The 19,617-nt window shown below is 32.2% G+C and overlaps 1 protein-coding gene across 4 annotated transcripts in view; it reads right to left on the bottom strand.

The window, feature by feature from the left end:
• Window positions 1–12,748, bottom strand: part of LOC129798689 (RYamide receptor) — a 156,982-nt gene extending 144,234 nt beyond the window's left edge. For 3 of the 4 annotated variants that reach the window (XM_055841958.1, XM_055841961.1, XM_055841957.1), the window contains exon 1: window positions 12,491–12,701. The gene's annotated coding sequence lies outside the window, so the exon portion shown is untranslated. Of the gene's footprint in view, window positions 1–12,490 lie in introns of all 4 variants that reach the window. The other variant, XM_055841960.1, reaches the window with a different exon arrangement.
• Window positions 12,749–19,617: the final 6,869 nt, after the last annotated feature.

The following is a 19,617-nucleotide window of genomic DNA, read 5'->3' as shown; positions in this document are numbered from 1 at the left end:
GCTATTAAAAAAAACGATACACTCCCCACAGCGCTTCTTAAACTCCTTTTCTGGACATTATTGACTTCCAAATCTTAGTCCTAGCTAAAAAAAAAACTGTGATTTTTCACAATTTTATTGAATTAGTGACAAATTTTCTAAAAAAGATTGCCATAAGCAGTAAGCCAAGACACATACCGGTTTACTATAAAAAAAAAACATATACTTTCCACAACGCTTTCTTAACTCTTTCCGAATGTTATTAACCTTCAAATATTATAATCCTCACCAAAACAAAACTTTATCATTTTTTACAATTTAATAAATTTATGGCAAATTTTTAAATTTATTAAACTTACTTTTTACATAAACAGAATAATCAGTTTATAAAATTAGTGTGGAAAATTAAAAGAAATAAAACGGAAATTGAATAATAAAACAAAAAAAAGCTAGACACTTGTAAAATTAAAGCAAATTTTGTGATTTGAAAGGTTCTACAATGTCACTTGAAATTTTGCCATAGATAGTAAGCCAAGACACATACAGGCTTGCTATAAAAAACCAGATTATTTTTCCACAACGCTTCACTGATTTTTCTATTTGAATATTATTAAACTCCAAACCTTTCCAAAACAAACTTTGTCATTTTTAACAATTTTAATAAATTTATGGTAAATTTTTAAATAAAGTATTAATATGGCTGACAGACTCCTTCTACTGAGTGAAATTCAGTCGATTGAAATTTTTATCTTTCAAAAATAAATCCAGGCATAATTCTCTATTTGAGAATAAATTGCACTCAATTGAGAAAGATATATCAGGAACATCGAATTATTTATGGCATAAACAAAAATATCAATTTGTAAGAAAAACATTGGGAAATAAAAGAAATTTAACGGCAATTTAACAGAAATACAAGATAAGCTACACTAGTAAGAGAAGGCTAATATGGATGTTTCGAGAAGTCCAACAGTGTCATTTCATATTATGCCATAAAGTAAGCCAGGCCACATACCAGCTTGCTATAAAAAAAGGATGAGGACTTTTTTTGTAGTGCTTTCCCAACTCATTTTTTGACTGATTTTTTTTTAATTTTTTATCTAAATACTAAAAAAAACCTTATCATTTTTCGAAAATGTTTAAACTTTTATAGCAAATTTTCAAATTGACTATTAAGCTTTACTTGCCCATACACAAAAATATTAGTTTAATATATTTTAAAAAACTAAAAGTATATTGTATTATACAACGGAAATTATATAAATAAAACATGAGCTATGCATTTATAATAAAAGGTTCATTTTGATACTTTTGTTTAGAAAGTTCAGCAGAGTGTCTCTTGAAATTTTATATACATTGCATATTTATCACAATAGAATATGTTTGAACATAAATCTATTATCCACTGAATCCTCCCATCTGGGCGAATACCCATATGATTTTTTCATTGCTGTTATTCGTTTATTTTAAAGCAAAATAGACGAAAAATTGCACCATCGATCGATCTAAACAATAGATGAATTTGACCTTTTTAGAATGTCAAAAACATGACTCTTTTGATAGGATCTCATCATAAAGTAGATGTACTAGGCCTGACTATGCCTGTGACATAAAATTTTCATACTACTTGATACTTATTTGTGAAAACCATATCAATAAAATTGATAAACCTTTTATTTTACTATGAGCGAAGAAACATAATTATGCTATAAAACTTAATGCAAATTAGTCAGTTGGCAAACTCTTGCATATAACGAAGTTTTTGGCATCTTTATTTTAAATAAATTATAATTACTTTCTTTTACGAAATTTCAAATGATTAAAGTGATTTATTGATTAAATTGATTGGTAGTAGCTCGAAAAAAACAGCAGACTATAGATTACCCTTGCTAACCCTCGACTTGTAATAGCAGATTTAAATGTTTGAAACTTTGATGAGGAGCCCAAAACATGCAGTGAAACAATTTTGGCCTTTAAAATTTAAAACTTAAAAATAAGATTTTAGACTAAAGACCCCTGTTCTTGAAAGGATAGGTAATTCTACGTAATAAAAAATAGTATTTTTTTAGAAATAATTATTTGAAAAATCCTGATTTATAAGAAAATAGAAAAATTAGGCTATATGGCTAAACCTATCGTCTGAAGACCGTATTAGTTTCAGCTAATATTCAGTTAAAATTTCTGTGTCAACCGGTATGAAAACTGAAATAAATTATTTCGAAATGTTTGCCGATTTCGTTCGAGAATTTTAAAAATATGAAATAGAGTTTAATCATTTTAATAATTTAAACAAAATCTATATAAGGTAAAGTGCCCTCAAGTCGACCGGTTCCTCAATTTGACCGGTAGATTTATTTATTTAATTTATTTATAGTTGCACTAATATTTGGCGTATAATCTAACATTAATAGGTCAATTATTCCATAAATAAATACGAATCAGTGACAATTTTATACAAATTAAGCATTAAACATTCAAATATTGACCACCGGTCGAGTCCAGGAACCGGTCGACTCGAGGGCACTTTACCTATTTTGCAAAAAATAAGACTATCGGCCTATTCGCAGCGTAATTTAATTCTTCAATAGTGTCTTGGCTAAAAGGTCAATGGAACTGTATTTGAAAAAAATGTCATAGATATGTTCGAAAAATTCAAACTCAATTTCAAATTTTTGAAAAACAACTTTCTAACAAAGTTGGGAAAATATTTGAAATACTCCGCTAAAAAGCTGATGAATAAGTTATTCTATTCTTATTCTGTTGAATAAATTACTCTTTAAGGACGATTGGAACACACCGATGTCCGAAAAAAATTCCTACAGCCTTCTAAAGTTATATTTTCCTCTAAAAAGTCAGAAAAAAATTTTCCGACCCTTAACTTTTACCCTTTCGTCCTTAAAGAGTTAACAAAATTACAATGAAACGAGAATATTTTACGAACACTTTTGTTTTGTTTTTCCTTCGTAATAAAATAAAGACAAACTGGTTGATACTGGAACGAGACACTTCGAAATTCGAATAGGAAGAGCCTAAGCCACCACGCGAACCATACGAAAAATACAAATGTCTTTTCTTTAGCTTTCAAAACCGATCCTCTACTGATTTTTCACTTGGGCGAACTCCATTTGTAAATAAGAGGCATGTGTTTTTTCATTGTCTTGTATATATTTTTCAAGACTTTTCTACACTCCATTTTTTCTCACATATTTGCAATTTTGGATGATTATACAAGAACCATCGAGCCTTTTGTGAGAATTCAAAGGAGCTTTGCGAATTATTTGAGGCTTTGGGAGCAATTTATCCACAAAAGGAAAATTTTATTAAATTTTACTCCTATTTATAATATTGGAAGAGAAGCATAAGATTAAAAAAGTTTCAGAAAACCCCTTGTATAGAATATTAGCTTAATTCTTTAAAAAAAAAAGATAAAATCCCAGCGCTCACAGATGAAGTTTCTAAAAGTGAAAAGACATTCGAAAATCGATTTCGAAAGCCAAGGAAAGGGTATTATTCTTCTCATAAAAGTACCTAGAACTGGCGCGATTTTCTTGACAGATATTTTCTTTCTTAAGTAGTTTTGTAACATTTTTCTTCACTTTTTTTACAAAGTTTTTTTTTGGATAATCACAACACTAATCGACTTAATTGTATTTTCGCGATTATTCACACAGAGATTGGTCAAATTTTGTCTATTTTTGTTTAAATTTCGAAGTGTCATTAATTAGTGTTAACATCCATGTTCATATTGTTCTTGTCCCAGTATCAAATCACTTCATAAACACTGAGTAACCCTTTTAATTACTTCTTTAGTGTAGTAATTTCATAAATTTTCAACCTTTTCCGAGAATTATTTTTGAAAATTCTAAATTTAATTTGAATTCTTCGAACATCAACGACTTTTTGTATCATTCACCTTTTAGTAGAGACAGTTCAGGAGAAGCAAACTCCGGGTATAATTATGCAATTGTCTCTTTTCCTTTTTAAAATCATTATAAATGATTAATTAGAATTGTTAACACATTTGGAAAATCCTTAACCTAGTGTTAAGCCATACCTAAACGGGGATCCAAATCCGTCCAACTCAGGCTGTTAAGTGGAGTGTCATTGCTCGTGAGGTGCGCCGTTATTTCATGCCAATTAAGCCCTGAGTCTTCAAGATACCTTCTGTAATACGAGTTTCAGACCTAAGGCTTAGTCATGTGGCTTAACTTCTTTAATTTCTTATCAATTTTTTTTTTTGGAAAATTATCACGTAAGATTGAACAACGAACAACATGGGCAAGTGATCCTTTAATTAAAAAAAAAAAAACAATAAAATTGGTTGCTGTTTTGAATTTCTAGACCATCGGGAACAGGGCTAAACCTTAGGTCTGAAGCTGGGCTTGAAACCTGAGACTTAGCCAATTGACTTAACTGCTCTAATTTTTCAATAATCAAGATTTTTTGGAAAAATTTACCTCAGGATTGGATTATTAAGGACGAATGATCTATTAAATTCTAAAAAAGCAATAAAATTGGTTGCTATTTAGGATTTTGAGATCTTCGGAAACTGGGCTAAACCTCTAGTCTGAAGACCGCTTAAAGCCTCTTGGCTTTACACTAAGAAGCTGTTAAAAGTATTACTCAATGATTATGAGGCAAAGTCCAATAAGCCTTGTTGCTTTGATTTTCCCCAAACAAAGATGCGCTTTGACACTCGAGGTATTTCGAAATTCGAACTGGATGTACTTCAGCCACTATGCGGTCGAAACGAGAAGTACAAATATCTTTTCTTTAACTTTTGAAACAGGTCTTCGAAATTTTTAAACTCCAACGTCTGAGTGGTACAAATGGATATACAGTGGGATCTCGATAGAGTCACCCCCCGATAGAATCATTCTCCAATAGAGTGAACAACTATTTTTTTATTTATACCAAAATTTCACATTTTAATTGATTTTTTCGGACTCCGATAGAGTCACCGAATCCAATGGAGTCAACAGGCCTGGAAGCAATTAGTTGACTCTATCGAGATCCCACTGTATTTTTTTTTAAATTTTTTTTAATGTGTTGCTTAATACTAGCTATTAAAATACGTTTCATTAAGTCAGATTCATTAAAAAGATACGGAAAAAATACAAAGTGTTCAAAACCAGAATGCGTGCAAAGTCTGAAAGCTGCCTATCCTGTATTCATATTCAGTGGTACAGTCCTTACAATGAAGCCCAATTTTATTTTAATTATTTTCTTCCTATAAAAAACTCTTCATTATGGTGTAAAAACAAAATCTAGCACAATTTTCCAACTAAATGGATTAAATGACAACAGAATGTTATCTGTGCCGGAAAGTCGAAAATATCTTCTGCAACAATATTGCATCCTTTTGTTTGTTTGCTATGCAATTAATTGCAATTTCCACGTTCGAATTCGTAGAAATTGAAATATACCATTTGGAGAAATTTTCATTTTTCCATTACTTCTTGCATATTATGAAAAAGAGCAAAATGAAATTTGTTATGTTTTTCAATTTGTTGTTTATTATAAAAAAAAAAAAGAACTGTAACATTGTTGTGATTATGACATTTATCTTAATTTAAAATATCCTGTGGCGAAAAAGCTCAAAAGACTACTTCTGATTATTTTGTGGTACATCATTTTAAGTAAGTTCTGCGGTTGTAATTAAACTCATTTCGAGATGGTTGAAAGATATATTTTTAAGTCGTTGAAAGTTGAAGTTTGTACAGAAATTTAAATGAGAAAACATCGAAATGGGATAATTTGGAGGAATCCTCAGAGCATGAGAATTTAGTTTCTTAATTCACTAAATGATGATCCTGAGTTTCAGCGAGGAAATTTTAAAATGAGAAGCTTCAACAGGAAAAGAAATAATGTGATTAGTCTCATCATCCCCTGCGAAAGCCTAGAATATTTGTCTCAGTCTCAGAACATAGGGGAGATTATCAGATTCAAAGTGGTGTATACATAGCCATTTGGTGAGGCGAAAAAAGACTAAAGTAAACAACAATAAAAGGTATTACCAAAAGTGACGCTTTTCTACTTCTCTAATGACTCTAATGATAATTTCCGCCAAAATCCCATGACAACCCTGACCCAATTATGATTTAAATGATGCAGAGACAGCCTTACATATTTATGCAAATTGCCTTGCGTTTGCTGAAAATGCCTTCCTTGCAAGATGGAAATGTTACCCGAAAGAAAAAATTTTCTACCCACAAATTTATTACAAAATAACACACCATTAACATGAATGAAATTGCAAGCAACATGAGATAGGATCAACATTAAAATGTAAGACACTGGCGAACATTTTATTTGGAAGAAGTATTTCTTGAAATGGATATTTTTGGGTTCTTCTTTCTTTCGCAAACATTCATCTTTAAACACCAAAAAAACACATTTCATGCCATTCATTTTCCTTTCATGTCATTAAGAAATGATGTTGACATTTCTAGATTACAATTCTTCATTGAATACCAAGTTTTCAGAATTTAGAAAAAATAATATTCTCATGAAATTTACGTGTAAAACCTGTCCCTACCACCCCCTACTGTTGTTATGCATAGAATTCGCGCGGTTTTTATTAAAACTTATGGCATGTATGAAAACTAAGAACATTCACTACACGGTAAAAAATATCGGCACATATTTGTTCCAAAAAGTAGCTCGTCCACGGACACCGAAATGTTTTGGAATAAATTTGTATCTTCTAGGAGAAATAGAAAGATACACTGAGAGAAATCCGAAAAAGTTAAAATAACATTCCGGAAATGTTAATTTTACTCTGCAGTATTGATCCGAAAACGGTGTAAATATTACCCTTTTTATGTGTATTATGGGTCAAAGTTACCCTTCTTTCATGTTGATTTTACTCCTGAAAGGTGTAAAATTAACATTAAAAAATGTTGATATATTTTGCACCCAAAAAGTGTTAAAGTTATGACGAAAAAAAGTTAATCGCACCCTCTTTTTTTTTCTCAGTGTACCCAATATTAGGGGGAGGCTTTGAACTTTCGCACACAAAAATGATGTTCAAGTTCAGTGATTTTTTCTGACTACCATGCAAACCGTATCGATACTCCAACTATGCCAGAAAAGTCTCTTACTGATAGGGTTCATAATTCCACCTCAGATAATCCCAGGAAATCCTCAGATTTTCCTCTAAAGGAAAATGAAAATTTTAATGGCGATTTGTGCGAAAGTACAATCAAGTTTCCATCTTCGCACACGATTCACGTCATCATTGAACACCCTATTTTTACCTTAAATTTTGCACCGGACACTAAAAGTTGCACATCATTGTTTGGCGGGAACTCTAATCTACTTGATTAAACCGTTTTTATAAGGAATGAAACGTTTTAACCCATTCAGTCAATGTACCAGAAATACTTGAGATAGAATGTTCATATTTTGGGATTAGTTCCCTACAGATTAATAGATGATTTTTTTTAACAGAAAAAAAATTATCTCTTATGGCGGCGCGGGGAGCCTCTGTCAAACACACGTCTTAACGGTCACTGAATTTAAATTCTGTGCATTAATTCATTACAAACTCTATTGATTTAAATAGAGCAACAATCCAACAACATAAATTGGCAACTAGAGTTCTATTCAGGAAAGAGGAAAGAGGCCAATTTTAACAAATTCGACGGGATATCGTATTTTCCGTTCGTCATTTTAAGCAAAAAATTTGCATGACCTTCCGCGAAGCAAGAAAACAATAACAAAATGTATTATCATCTCTGTCGGACTATTTTTCTCAAGTAATTGAATAACTAATGTTACTAAAAATCTATTCCCGACAGCAATTCGGATAAAAATTGCCCAGAAATAAATCATCAAAAATCACTCAATTTGCGTATGATGTATAATACTATGGTAAGGAATGGGTTAATAGCACTTTTTTGGAACTTTTCTAAGACATATTTTCATGACACTAAAAACCACTTTTTTGCTTGATTCCATGCGAATATCACTCTGGAAATGGTAAACTGGTGAATACTTTCTTGAAAAGTCCAAATATCACCAAATTTACACGAATCAATAAGTTTTTAAAGCTAAAAATTGACTAAAACTCTGCAAGCGAGAAGACCACACAAGATACCACCGTTCCTCCACGGAGCCGGATATGCACAAAAACATTTGAATGTGCATCATTGAAAATTTCTCTGTCCCTACAGCTACAGGAATCGAGATTTAGCACAGAGATTGAGCTTCAGAGTGTGAACAGGCCAAAATTTTCACAAAAAAGTCTCTCACGGACAATTTTTTTTCTTTGACGAGAAAAACAACACAAAAGTGAGGTTATGTCAAAGATTGTCAAAAACCAGTTGGAAACTGTGTGAGCTTATTGTAAATGTGATTCTTTCATTGTACATTCAGTTTGTGCAAGCTTGAAAAATATTTTTATATCAAAGAAATGCAAAATTGCTTAAAAATTACTCAACTGCGGCCTATTTGAGTCAAATTACTTCTTGTTTATCAACTTTAAGATTTTAAGGTTTTACTTTTTAGTGGTGATGTACATTTATTCACATTTATTGATGTGAATATGAGAGATCGCATCTAAAATGAAGTGTCCTGGAAAATGTGCGAAGAAGCAATGTCTTCTATGTGCGATCGATCAATGTGAATCAAGTTTGTGAAATTTCTTCCACCTACAAAAGTGGCCTTCTTCAGCCCAAAAGGTTTTTACATAAATACAAACCCAAATAATCCCTCTAGCTCCTATGATAGTCGTTTTTCAGAAAAGTGATATTAATTGTGCAAAATCGTATGATCAAAATTACAATTTTAGACCTGTTTTTAATTTTTGCTTCCTCAAACTAGGAAAAAAGGATTAGACTCCCAATTTTTTTAGGAAATGTGGGATTTAAGACTATCCCAAGAAGTAAAATAGCTGTCTTATAGAACCAAGTATTAGACAAGTCTTTTAGTGCACTTTTAAAAGACTTAAAGAGAAAATTTTCTGTGGAAATTCCTATAGCAGCTCTTAAGATCCTTAAGAGTGCGCCACTTTACTTATAGTAATCTCAGTGATGGAAGCAAGAGCGTTATAAGTAATTAAATAGATTTTTGGTTCTATAGTGCCTTACTTAGGGAATTCTACAAGACTATTTTAAGAAAAAATTGCTGCTTGGGTAGCTATTGAAATATACAGCCATAGGTAAGATTCATAAATAAATACTGACGAAATACGAAGTGTTTGAAGGTAGCGTATGTGCGAACGATCAAAGCTTTCCCCTAGTAACGAATTTGTTCCAAAAAATAGCTCGTTTAATATAAAATCGTATCCCTCCTCTCACACTTGCCACACTGTATAACTGTGTTATCACACTTGCACATTAAAATTTTAATATGATTAACATTAATTGTCGCTGATGAGAGTCCAAATGTATAATTTGTGTGTTTGAATCATTTTATATTCAAAATTTGATCTATTTGTTGATAAAAAGGTAGACTTGGCCCGCAAAATTTGATATAAATTGATTTATAGCATTAATGCGATTTTCTCTTTAATTTTTTAATGTGAAAAATATTTATGATTTAGATAAAGGAGAGTGGTCAAATGCGGTCCCGGAATCGCCACGAACGGGACCTATGTCATTGGATAGACATTAGTATAGGTAACAACTTTTGTTCTGGGATCAATGTTCTAAACCATGGAGGAACAGTTCTAGAGCATAAAAACTATTTTTTAGAATGATGAAGAATGATCAAAAGTATATGGGCGCTGGTTCATCTTCATACAAAGATTAGAGTAGACGCATTTTGAAGATATTGATATAAGGTTGAGAAAAATGCCGGGACCCAGGACCATAAACGCTGGGAGTCCTTGTAAAAAATACTTTTATCCTTCCGAAAAATTGTTGTTTTGACTACGAATTATACAAGAACCGCTAAAATGATCTTGATGAAATTCGGTATAGGGTCAGTGTATGTTTTAAACTTTTTATTTATGCATACCACCCCCTCCCTTCACCCTCCGTTCTGGTAGCCCTCATACAAAATGGGGGCACTTTACCTTATAACTCCTTTCTAAGAGGAGGTAGAAAGCTGATATTCAACAAGGGAACAAAGCTTATGGAAGACACTTCAACCATGCATGTTAATTCCCTCCTCCACCACCCCTTCTAGTAATCCTATACAAAATGAGAACATTTTGACCTCTTTTCTGAGAAGAAGTAGTTTGTTTGTAAAAGAATGAAAAAAATGAATAACTAATAACGTTAACAATAATTTTCTAGATTTTATATGCATTTATAGACATCTAATCGAATTACAGCTTTCTGCCTCCTCTTAGAAAGGAGTTATAAGGTAAAATAGTCTTATTTTGTATGGGGGCTACCAGAAGGGGTGATGGACGAAGAGTTTGGGCAGTATGGTTAAAAAGTCTTCTTTAAGCCTTGTTACCATGCTGTATTTCAACTTTCTATCTATTCTCAGAAAGGAGTTATAAGGTGAAATGCTCTCATTTTGTATGAGGGCTACCAGAAAGGGGGACAGAGGAGGGAGATATTATACATGGTTTAAAAGTCTTCCCTAAGCTTTGTTCCCTTGTCGAATTTCAGCTTTCTACCTCCTCTTAGGAAGGAGTTATAAGGTAAAGTGCCCCCATTTTGTATGGGGGCTATCAGAATGGAGGGTGGGGGGAGGGGGTGGTATGCATGGATAAAACATTAAGTCATACAGTGACCCTATACCGAATTTCATCAAGATCACTTTAGCCGTTCTTGCGTAATTCGTTGTCAAAACAGCGATTTATCGAAAGGATAAAGGCATTTTTACAAGGACTCCCAGCGTTTATGGTCCTGGGTCCCGGCAATTTTTCAATCTTATATCAGTACCTACAAAATGCGCCTACTCTCGTTTGTGGCGATTCCGGGACCAGCGCCCATATAGTTTTGACCATTCTCCTTTAAACTTATTTTTGCAGGCCAAGTCCACTTCTTTATCAAAAAATAGAAAAAACCCCAAAAATTAAGTGACTAAAACACATAAATAACATATTTGGACGCTCACAAGCGACAATTAATGTGAATCACATTAAAATTTTAATGTGCAAGTTTGATAACGCCGTGAAACACTCTTCAGTTGATTTTTATTTGATGTTCCTTATGAACTTTAGTCACCGAAATCCATCTCGACTGAAGTATAGGCCTTAACTGTAAGACGAAATCACTAACACGAATTTGTTCCCGACAATGGGAACAAAAAGATTCCCCATACGAGTAACAATTTCGTTCCAAAAATTACCTCGTCCACGGACACTAAAAAATTTTCGGAACAAATATGTTACAGATGTAGGAATAATATTGTTATAAGAAAATGCACCAATTTGTTCCTGACAGTAGGAACAAAACAGCCGAGTGCAACAAATTCTATTCCAACTTTCAGAACAAATTCGTATAAAACGAAATCATCTCAAATTTGTAGACATTCCACCGTATCAAAACGGTTCCAAAATAAAACTCTAACAAAATTGCAACTATATTTCGTAACAAAACCGTAAAGAAAACTTTTTGGAACAAACAAATATCTTCTCTAGGTACAAATTGATTCCAAAAAAAGATGTTCCAAGGAAAATTTGTTCCAATATTTTGGTCAGGGTACAAAAATTTTTACCGTGTAGGATGTACGCAGGATATACCCACATATATGTACATATTATATGATAATGAACGAGCTTCAACCCTAACAAAAAAATTACTCCCCAAGTCTTATACACCGCACAAGTCTCTCATTTGCAAGAAAAAAGGAAGGAAAAATCAACTTGTGGGTAAAACTATAATTACACAGAAATCCTCAAGAAAACTCTAATGAAAAATAATTCTCGGTTTATACATCTCAGTGTTACCACATCATTTTTAAACTTCAATCCATTAAATGGTAGCATTTTCCGTCGGAAAGGATCCCACTTGGTAGTTTGCTTAAAGACTTGGTTTTTTTGCTGCCATGACAAAAAAAAGGTTGCAAATTGTTTGCAAATCCAGTGATGAATATTTCGAATTTAAAATTGAGAACAATAAAAAAAAGTCTCTGGGGTTACCAAAACAATGATGAATACTTAAAAAAGTATCCCAAATATTTTTCTGTATAACCTAGAATGTGAAATATTGCTAACAATACCTATGGTTGTTACAAAATTTTTTGATGTTGCTATTCAAGCGAAAGTTTAGCACTCACTGTTTGCTATTTACGGGTTTTAATTGATGTTTTGAAATCCAGAGATTGCCAAATAAAAGCCAAAAGTTAAATATTCATTTCCTCATCAGAATGGAATTTATAACCGAAAAAAATTCCATTCAATTTTTTTTTGAAATTCTTGAATAATTTAACAAAAACAAAGAAACCAAAAAAATAAAAAAAATACATTGTTTTTTAAATGTAAATAAACAAATTTAAAAAAACAATTTTGAAATTGAAAAATTAAAAGTTATTTTTCAATTTTAAGCAACTATCCTCAACGGTCAAGCCTTCAATTTCAAAACGATCAAACACTGAAACATCTTACCGTTGAAAGAGTGAATTCTTGAATGTCTTTAACAATGTCACGGTCACAGTTAATCTCACAATTTTCCGCCACAGAGTCACCAAAACTGATTGGGCAAACGAAGGATTTTCGAAAAATGTCCGTTGGGGGGGAGGACGATAAGATATTGTTCACAGAAAACTTAGCACAGAGAACTTATCTTGAGAACGGCCGCGGAAAAACTGTTTGGACCAGAAGATTTCTCTTCTAAACGAACCACATTGCCCTTCAACTTACACTAACAGATGGTTAATTTGCGCAAGCGTGCAAAATATGCGATAGAAAAAGCCGTGTTAACTTTATGAATGAAAATCGTGAAACAGAAAACCCTCTCAAGCAGGGTGACTATTTTTCCGGATAATCTAAATTGCAAATTTATTTGATTTTCTTTTTTTTTTTCTTCAAGATTCTGTCCTTCGGCACTAAAACACTAAATAGCTTTTTATTTAGATCCTGATGGGGTGAGAGGTGATGTCTGAAGGATTTAAGTACAGTCTGTTTCCTGCTTAATGCAACCGCATAAAGTTATTTTTATGTGCTCCACTTCTCGAGTTTTTATTCCAATAAGCTGTTGTGATTCATTTCCTAATTGATTTATAAATTGATTAATAGGAAATCTAAATTCTAAAAGGTTTTAAGATCCACAAAGTAGAACATTCACTATACTGTCCAATTTATAAATTTAAAATTAGAAAAAAATATGTTGTAACGTTCACAAGATTTTTCTTAAAAATATTTTTTTAATTATAAATACAATCCTCATCCAGTTTTATCCTAATATTACTTTAAAGTTAAATCTTGTTCGAAATAACTTTTCAGTTCTAGCGACAAATACTGCAAACTAGGGGAAAGTACTTTCCCTTCGAACGTTCATGCTTTCGAATAATGTGGATTTCTTTTATCTTCCCTAAGACATTTATACATAATTATCACGTAATTATCAATAATTAACGACAAGCTAACTAATAAATTAATAGAAATGTGTAAGTCTTTTAGGAAAAATAAAAGAAAATTCACATTATTCAAAGGCATGAACGTTCGAAGGGAGAGTACTTTCCCCTAGCCATTTCGTTACGCTGAAATTAAATTTGCTGCTAAATCAGTTTGACGAGTCCTAGTCAAAATTCCGAGAATCACAATCCCGAAAGGCGAAATCCCGAAAAGTCAGAATTCCAAAAAACCAAAATCTTGAAAACCAAAATCCCGAAAAGCCAATATCCCGAAAATCAAAATTCAGAAAAATAAGAATCCCAAGAGCCAAAATCCCTAAAGCCAAAACCCTGAAAAGCCAACATTTTGAAAGCCAATATCCCGAAAGTCAAAGTCCTGAATAATATGACCATTCGGAATTTCGATCTAATCGGGATTTTGACGTTTAGGATTTTGTCTCTTCAGGATTTTGGCATTCGGTATTTTGGCTTTCGGGAATTTTTAGCTGGCACCGGTTTTTGTTGCTGACTATTCGATTTGGATCCCTGAATTTGTTTTTTTTTGTTTCCCCCCTTACCAAGGTCTTAGGCCTTTAGGCCTATTTTGATCAGTATCCTATGTTGAAAATCCTTTAAAAACTAAAAACATCCATTACAATAGATACTAAAATGATCAATCTATAAAATTACTATCTGACAAAATCTGAGGAAAAACAATAAATAATAAAGACGGAAACCTTACACATTAATAGCCGTACTTAAAACTTTTGTTCTTTGAAATTTTTCACCTCAACATTTCACCTCAAGTTCCCTATTTCTCACTGAAATTAATTTTTCGTATTTACGATTAAACTCGCTGCATTGTTATTTTTTGCATTCTGTCAAACTTAAATTCAGCGCCTGATTTGCAATATGATAACTTCTGGTTTTTAATGAATTTTCTTAAATCGAAATGGCTTTATACTGCAATTTCGATTTTGAATTTAACATTAAACCTACCGACCGTTTTTGGTCGATTTTCCTAGAACTCTCGGTCAAATGGTAGACCGCGGTACATAGGATACTCAACAAATATTCCTTGGAAATTACGAAAAAATTAAAATTTAAACACTTAAAAATATATTACATGCATATTTTAGGAAATCCATAGAGTTTGATAGCGACATTGTACGATTTTAATATTTCTCAATTTAAAAAAATTTATAAACTGGTCAATTTGACCGGTCTTGGTAAGTTTAGTGCTAAATGTATACTTTCGAGTGTAAGTAATAAACCATATTAGCTCTGATAAACTTTCGAAGTGACAAAGCCACTCTAAAACCCAGCCAAACCTATTCAAAAATCGGCAGGAAGCCTAAATTGGTAATTCGCAAACTTTCCGCTTTAGCGCTGGTTGTTCTTTCATTTCGAATTTTCGGTATTTTTGACATTTCAGCTGTCAACAACGTCAACAAAAGAAATTAAAAGCTTGCTGAAAAAGTAACTTTTGTACAATTTTATGGAGTTGCAGGATGCCAGAATGTTTGAATTTCAATGCTCTTAAAAGCTTAAAACAAAATGTCGTTTTCATGAACTTATTCATTTTTGTACAACTCGTCGATTTAAATTTTAAAACTTCAAACGAGTTTTTAGGTTAAAGCTTCTGTGGTCGATTAGAACAGTTCTTAAAGCTCTTGGGGAGTCCTTAAGCTTGCCACATTTTCAAAAATAATCAAAATCGGCGCGGTATTAATTTTTTTGGACGAATTTTTGTAAAAAACTTTACAGAAAAACGTTGAAGACTCTAAGAAAGCATTTTCCTTTGAATTTTTTGATCAATTTCCCAGCATTTCCTTAAGGCCTCTGCACATTAGGAGCAATTTTCGTCAAAAAATGCATTTTTGACAGAATTTTGACGTTTACGTCTACAACACTGCAGGCAATATCCTTCAAAAAAGAGATTTTTGACGAAAATTACTTCCAATGTGTAGAGGCCTTTAAACAAAAAGTCTTTTTGATCTCTGGGAAGCTTTCAGCTTACGAAAAAGCGCTTTATTCCACAAAATTAAATTTAAATCAGGTTCAAAAATACATAGAAGATCATTTTTCTTTATCGGAATTTTCATCAAGAAAAGTCCTATTTATGAAAATGTTTTAGAAAATTTTAAGTGGTAATGTTCTCGTCTATATTGGTAAATTTGGAATCAAAAACTTGCAACTATAACTCACGCTTTTGCATTTAGAAAAACGTTTCTTTGGGGGATAATCCTTCAAAAAAATTGTCTTAAAATATCTACTGATATGATTTAAAATTTGGTTACAAAGTTGTTCCAGATTCATTTCGAAGATCGACGGGAAGTTCAAATCGAAGTTCGCTTGTTTTTCGAATATTCGATTTTGTCAGGAATTAAAAAGACCTGCAGGCATAATTTTCTATCAAGTTGGAATTTAATTTCTCAGAATTCGCATTTTATTTGCGAGCCGATAACCTAAAGCCCTAATCAAAAAATCCCCTAAAAGCTCCTGTAGATTCGTATGTAATTAGTGTTTCGAAATTCGAATGCCTGATATTTTAAAGCTAAATTCTTCCTCTATTAAACCAAATAATATCTCTTAAATCTGAAAGATCAAATTAAGAAATCTGCACTAAATCTTAAATCTTGGAGATGTAAAAAAAATCTCCAAAACACAGAAAAGGAGGATAGTTTTCCTTAACTTCTTGATGGAAATAAATAGTGGGTATTTGTTTGGATTAGAGAATGGGACATGCTGCGATTGGAATATCTAAACAAATGAAGAAAGCACACGAGAAAAAAAGTTTTCCACCACTTTATTATTTATAGCCAGTGTAAACTTTGAGTGAAATCCTAAACTTGAATATAAATTGCATATAATAAACTTTGATATGAGCCTCTAAGGAAGTGGTTTTGAAAGTAAAGTGGTCTGCAAATAAATTTATGGAGTTCGGAACTGACTGGAACACCCTTAGTCCGTCATCATAGTTTGGAGAAGCATAAAATACGAATAGCTGCGATTGACCATAGTTTGAGAACTTGCAAATCCCGATGCTATACTAAACCCTAAAACTTTGATTGCTGTTGATGACTGGTTTTGCATTATGAGGATTTGAGCAAAAAAAACTTAATCCTCTTAGCTTTAGGCATCGAATACCATTGACAATCATGAAAAGTTGAGTATAGCTTTACATCCTGGCAAATCATTAATATCAGTCATTTTAGAGAGCTTTGGAAATGCAGGTAAATAAAATTTGCACCTCAGTGCTTAAAAGTTCTGCATGAAAATTCAACAAGAACTATGGCAACAAATTAATATTTAAGTATATTTATTTTATTAACACCCTCTGACAGTTAGTTAGTTGATGTTAAATACATTTAGGTATACATAACTGAAACGATAGAAAGACACATTCAATTAAAAATATCTTATTGCACAAAGATTCAAATTAACTATTATTACCGTTGAGCTTTGAAATGTTAGATAACTATTTTCGTATTCCGTTGATTCTGTTAGTATTATGTTTCTGGTATCTCTATCAATAGTTTCCAGTTCTAATGATCAATAACAAATAAGGATTGTATTCGTGTTACTTATGGTACATTAACCACTATCCGCTTCTTTGGTTAAAATATTTTACTGCCAATAAAAAACCATATCGAATTTTAAGAGAAATTGTTCAATTCGCTTGCCATTTTGGTTTATCTTAGGTCTCGTATAGCATTAAAAAGAAATCGAAATAAGTTCGAAGAATTTATAAAATATCACACGAAAAAGTTAAATTTAAAAAGCCAAGTAATTCTTTCTTACTTCTTGATGGCTGAAGAACTTAATGTTCGAATTTCGAATTAGTCGGTGTCAAAATGTATCAGTCTTTGCTTTGTTTTAGTAAATAAAAAAAAACAATTCAACGATGTTTACTATTCCTGACCCATTTAAATCATATGATACGAACTTTTGCCAGCTTTTCAGTGTGACCAGTATGATAGTTCATTAACTTTCCCCACCTTGTGCGAAAAATTTGCTATGGGAGACCGGGGAGGTTTGGGACACTTTTTCATGTTTTTACTTTGAGACAGTATTCCAAAAAATCACGATGATGTATCACAATTTCATGCAGTCTATACGATACTTATGGGTATTGAATTTATAAAAAGTACTCGATAGAACTTGGATAACAACTGAATTTTCTTGGAGAAGATAAAACATTTAACTCGACGCTTTGTCCTAAACCTCCCCGATGTTGGGCAGTATGAAACGCAAAAGGGAATGTTTGGGACGCATTTTTTCTTGTATAATTTACATTATTGGAGCATATTAATTCATTTTAAATACTAGATTAAAAATATTTCTAACAGAAATAAAAATGTTTAATCTTTTATTTCATACTTAGAAATTAATATCAATCTTATTTGTACAATAGAGCCATTTTTTGTCAATCACTTATTTAATGTATTTTCTTCTTATTTACTATCCTAGATTTCTTTGCTTTTTATTCTAAATATTGGAATCAACATCATAAAATTCCTAATAAACAAAATATTTTAACTGCAAAAATACTTTCATACATTTTTCTACACGGAATCATTAAAAAAAATATTTTTTTTTGGCTAGCCAAATCACAAACCATTTTTCGGGTGATAGCCTTTCCAGAGGCAGCCAAAATCCCGAATGGGCCAAAATCCCGAAAACCAAAATCCCAAATGTTCAAAATCCTGAAAGGGATAAAATTATGTGGAGAGTAATGTTTAGATTTAGAATAATTTCCCAAGACACAGAAAATTTCCCTTTGCCTCCAGGAAGCGCGAGTGCAATCGTGGGAGTAGCTATGACACATTTAAGAATTCGGAATTTTGGCCCATTCGGGATTTTGGCTTTCGGGATTTTGGCTTTCGGGATTTTCGAGTTCGGGATTTTGGCTTTCGAGGTTTTGACCGGGACCCCTTCTCACAATGGCTTGCATAGCTTTTCTGGGGAGCTGTCAATGCTGTCAATTTATTGCACAGTATTATCAAAAACATTTATAAGAGAAAGAAATATATTTTGAAAACAAAAATAAAGTTGATATATAATCGCTAGAATTTAAAAAAAAAACATTCGAAGAAGGCTTTCGAACTTCGAACAAAGCTTTTTTATTCGTCAAAGTAGAGGCAGAAAACCACTGGGCTGAAAATCAATGGGAAACTTTTATGAGAAAAGGATGTTTCAGATCAAAATCTAAAAAAATCTCTAAAATAAATTTGGAGCACCGTAGATGCGGGTGACTTTGACCCCTACTGTTCGTAAGCTTTTCTTTAATTCTAATGTTTAAGAATGATCCTCACCGATTAGACATGGTAGATCGGATTGGTAAAGACTGTTTTTAAGTTACAGAATTAATGAGAAGCTTATGACCAGGAGGGGATCTAAGTCACCTGCGCTGCATCTACGGTACTTAAACATTTAATCATCGAAAATTCGATATCTAAATTATTCGGTTAAAAGTGTCTATGGATATGGACGAATAAATGTTCACTTGAATTACCTACCTAAACGTAATCGAAAATTTAAAAAAAAATCGTATCAGCCGTTTTCTAAATAACAAAAAAAACTTGGGACGAAAAATGTAGAAATAACAACACAGAGAGAAATCCGAAAAAGTTAAAATAACATTCTGGAAATGTTTATTTTATCCTACAGTATTGATCCGAAAACGGTGTAAATATTACCCTTTTTAGGTGTATTATGGGTTAAAGTTACCCTTCTTTCATGTTGATTTTACCCTTAAAAGGTGTAAAATTAACATTAAAGAATGTTGATATATTTTTACACCTAAAAAGTGTTAAAGTTACGAGGAAAAAAAGTTAATCGCATCCCCGTTTTTTTTCTCAGTGAACTTATGGAGGTATGGAAAAGTGCCCATGCTTCGTACGATCCCAAGCTTCATAATGAATCCCTAGTTTTTAAAATATGGATGCGATGAGTCACATTGATTGAGAAACATTAGAAAAAATTAATCATTACGAAGCTTGGGATCGTGCGAAGCATGAGCACTTTCCCCTTTCCCGCAAATGTTTTTTATTAGGGGTCATTGAAGACCAAAAGTCGATATTTCTTACCGTTTAAGCTCCAAATAGATGAAAATTTTTGATAACAACGGACTATTTGCTGCTTTCTCTTTTAGTTCGAGCACTAAAATAATTATCA

Source organism: Phlebotomus papatasi, chromosome 1 (genome assembly GCF_024763615.1).
Source record: "Phlebotomus papatasi isolate M1 chromosome 1, Ppap_2.1, whole genome shotgun sequence".
NCBI lineage: Eukaryota > Metazoa > Arthropoda > Insecta > Diptera > Psychodidae > Phlebotomus > Phlebotomus papatasi.
Note: the sequence above shows the minus strand (reverse complement) of the source record. Positions and strands in the feature narration are given on the sequence as shown.